The sequence below is a fragment of the Heterodontus francisci genome, unplaced genomic scaffold, assembly GCF_036365525.1.
Source record: "Heterodontus francisci isolate sHetFra1 unplaced genomic scaffold, sHetFra1.hap1 HAP1_SCAFFOLD_83, whole genome shotgun sequence".
NCBI lineage: Eukaryota > Metazoa > Chordata > Chondrichthyes > Heterodontiformes > Heterodontidae > Heterodontus > Heterodontus francisci.
In genome coordinates this window covers 1049833-1053998 of record NW_027141917.1, presented here as the reverse complement: position 1 = coordinate 1053998, position 4166 = coordinate 1049833, and positions in this window count along the sequence as shown.

Sequence of the window (4166 nt, the reverse complement as noted above, 5' to 3'; positions counted from 1 at the left end):
CTGGGTGTCAGTGTATGTCTGTGTTACTGGGTGCAAGTGTATGTCTTTGTTACTTGGTGTATGTGTGTGTCTTTGTTACTTGGTGGAAGTTTGCGTCTGTGTTACTGGGTGTCAGTGTATGTCTCTGTTACTTGGTGTCAGTGCGTGTCTTTGCTACTTGGTGTCAGTGTGTGTCTGTGTTCCTGTGTGTCAGTGTATGTCTTTGTTAATTGGTGTAAGTGTGTGTCTGTGTTACTGGATGTCAGTGTATGTGTTTGTTACTTGGTGTAAGTGTGTGTCTGTGTTACTGGGTGTCAGTGTCTGTCTTTGTTACTTGGTGTATGTGTTTGTCTGTGTTACTTGGTGTAAGTGTCTGTCTTTGTTACTTGGTGTCAGTGTATGTCTTTGTTACTTGGTGTAAGTGTGTGTCTGTGTTACTGGATGTCAATGTATGTCTTTGTTACTTGGTGTAAGTGAGTGTCTGTGTTACTGGGTGTCAGTGTCTGTCTTTGTTACTTGGTGTAAGTGTTTGTCTGTGTTACTGGGTGTCAGTGTGTGTCTTTGTTACTTGGTGTTAGTTTGTCTCTTTGTTACTGGGTTTCATTGTATGTCTTTGTTATTTGGTTTCAGTGCATGTCTTTGTTATTTGGTGTAAGTGTGTGTCTGTGTTACTGGGTGTCAGTGTATGTCTTTGTTAATTGGTGGAAGTGTGTGTCTGTGTTACTGGGTGTCAGTGTATGTCTGTGTTACTTGGTGTAAGTGTGTGTCTTTGTTACTGTCTGTCAGTGTATGTCTTTGTTATTTGGTGTCAGTGTATGTCTTTGTTACTTGGTGTAAGTGTATGTCTTTGTTACTGCGTGTCAGTGTGTGTCTTTGTTACTTGGTGAAAGTGTGTGTCTGTGTTACTGGGCGTCAGTGTCTGTCTTTGTTACTTGGTGTAAGTGTATGTCTGTGTTACTGGGTGTCAGTGCATGTCTGTGTTACTGGGTGGAAGTGTATGTCTTTGATTCTGGGTGTCAGTGTATGTCTTTGTTACTTGGTGTCAGTGTGTGTCTTTGTTACTTGGTGGAAGTGTGCGTCTGTGTTACTGGGAGTCAGTATATGTCTGTGTTACTGGGTGTAAGTGTATGTCTTTGTTACTGGTTGTCAGTGTAGGTCTTTGTTACTTGGTGTCAGTGCGTTTCTTTGCTACTTGGTGTCAGTGTGTGTCTGTGTTACTGGGTGTCAGTGTATGTCTTTGTTACTTGGTGTAAGTGTGTGTCTGTGTTACTGGATGTCTGTGGATGTCTTTGTTACTTGGTGTAAGTGCCTGTCTGTGTTACCGGGTGTCAGTGTGTGTCTGAGTTACTGGGTGTCAGTGTGTGTCTTAGTTATTGTGTGTCAGTGTATGTCTTTGTTACTTGGTGTCAGTGTGTGTCTGTGTTGCTTGGTGTAAGTGTGTGTCTTTGTTATATGGTGTCATTGTATGTCTTTGTTACTGGGTGTCAGTGTACGTCTTTGTTACTTGGTGTCAGTGAATGTCTTTGTTACTGGGTGTCAGTGTGTGTCTTTGTTACTTGGTGTTTGTGTGTCTCTTTGTTACTGGGTGTCAGTGTATGTCTTTGTTATTTGGTGTAAGTGTGTGTCTGTGTTACTGGTTGTCAGTGTCTGTCTTTGTTAATTGGTGTAAGTGTGTGTCTGTGTTACTGGGTGTCAGTGTATGTTTGTGTTACTTGGTGTAGGTGTGTGTCTTTGTTACTGGGTGTCAGTGTATGTCTTTGTTATTTGGTGTCAGTGTATAACTTTGTTAATTGGTGTCAGTGCATGTCTTTGTTACTGCGTGTCAGTGTGTGTCTTTGTTATTTGGTGTAATTGTGTGTCTGTGTTACTGGGCGTCAGTGTAAGTCTGTGTTACATGGTGCAAGTGTGTGTCTGTGTTACTGGGTGTCAGTGCCTGTCTTTGTTACTTGGTGTCAGTGTTTGTCTGTGTTACTGGGTGTCAGTGTATGTCTTTGTTGCTTGGTGTAAGTGTGTGTCTGTGTTACTGAGTGTCAGTGTATGTCTGCGTTAATTTGTGTAAGTGTATGTCTTTGTTACTGGGTGTAAGTGTATGTCTTTGATACTGGGTGTCAGTGTATGTCTTTGTTACTTGGTGTCAGTGTGTGTCTTTGTTACTTGGTGGAAGTGTGCGTCTGTGTTACTGGGTGTCAGTATATGTCTTTGTTACTGGGTGTAAGTGTATGTCTTTGCTACTGGTTGTCAGTGTATGTCTTTGTTACTTGGTGTCAGTGTATGTCTTTGTTACTTGGTGTAAGTGTGTGTCTGTGTTATTGGATGTCAGTGTATGTCTTTGTTACTTGGTGTAAGTGTGTGTCTGTGTTACTGGGTGTCAGTGTCTGTCTTTGTTACTTGGTGAAGTGTGTGTCTGTGTTACTGGGTGTCAGTGTATGTCTTTGTTGCTGGGTGTCAGTGTCAGTCTGTGTTACATGGTGCAAGTGTGTGTCTGTGTTACTGGGTGTCAGTGTCTGTCTTTGTTACTTGGTGTAAGTGTGTGTCTGTGTTACTGGGTGTCAGTGTATGTCTTTGTTACCGGGTGTCAGTGTCTGTCTTTGTTATTTGGAGCAAGTGGGTGTCTGTGTTACTGGGTGTCAGTGTATGTAGTTGTTACTTGGTGTATGTGTGTGTCTGTGTTACTGGGTGTCAGTGTATGTCTTTGTTACTGGGTGTCAGTGTGTGTCTTTGTTACTTGGTGTAAGTGTGTGTCTTTGTTACTGGGTATCAGTGTATGTCTTTGTTACTGGGTGACAGTGTATGTCCTTGTTACTTGGTGTCAGTGTGTGTCTGTGTTACTGGGTGTCAGTGTGTGTGTGTGTTACTGGTTGTCAGTGTGTGTCTTAGTTATTGTGTGTCAGTGTATGTCTTTGTTATGTGGTGTCAGTGCATGTCTTTGTTACTTGGTGTCAGTGTATGTCTTTGTTATTTGTTGTCAGTGTATGTCTTTGTTACTTGGTGTAAGTGTATGTCTTTGTTACTGCGTGTCAGTGTGTGTCTTTGTGACTTGGTGTAAGTGTGTGTCTGTGTTACTGGGCGTCAGTGTCTGTCTTTGTTACTTGGTGTAAGTGTATGTCTGTGTTACAGGGTGTCAGTGCATGTCTGTGTTACTGGGTGGGAGTGTATGTCTTTGCTACCTGGTGTAAGTGTATGTCTTTGATACTGGGTGTCAGTGCATGTCTCTGTTAATTGGTATCAGTGTTTGTCTGTGTTACTGGGTGTCACTGTATGTCTTTGTTAATTGGTGTAGGTGTGTGTCTGTGTTACTGGGTGTCAGTGCATGTCTTTGTTACTTGTTGTAAGTGTGTGTCTGTGTTACTGGCTGTCAGTGTATGTCTGTGTTAATGCGTGTAAGTGTATGTGCTTGTTACTGGGTGTCAGTGTGTGTCTTTGTTACTTGGTGTCATTTTATGTCTGTGTGACTGGGTATAACTGTATGCCTTTGTTACAGGGTGTCAGTGCATGATGTTGTTACTTGGTGTCAGTGAGTGTCTATGTTACTGGGTGTCAGTGTATCTCTTTGTTACTTTTTGTAAGTGTCTGTCTGTGTTTCTGGGTGTCAGTGTATGTCTTTGTTACTTGGTGTAAGTGTGTGTCTGTGTTACTGGGTGTCAGTGTATGTCTTTCTTACTGGTGTCAGTGCATGTCTTTGTTACTTGGTGTAATTCAGTGTCTGTGTTACTGGGTGTCAGTGTACGTCTTTGTAAATTGGTGTAGTGTGTGTCTGTGTTACTGGGTGTCAGTGTATGTCTGTGTTACTTGGTGTAAGTGAGTGTCTTTGTTACTGGGTGTCAGTGTATGGCTTTGTTACTTGGTGTAAGTGTGTGTCTGTGTTACTGGGTGTCAGTGTATGTCTGTGTTACTGGGTGTAAGTGTATGTCCTTGTTACTTGGTGTCAGTGTGTGTCTGTGTTACTGGGTGTCAGTGTGTGTGTGTGTTACTGGGTGTCAGTGTGTGTCTTAGTTATTGTGTGTCAGTGTATGTCTTTGTTACTTGGTGTCAGCGTGTGTCTGTGTTACTTGGTGTAAGTGTGTGTCTTTGTTACATGGTGTCAGTGTATGTTTTTGTTACTGGGTGTCAGTGTATGTATTTGTTACTTGGTGTCTGTGTATTTCTTTGTTACTGGGTGTCAGTGTGTGTCTTTGTTACTTGGTGTT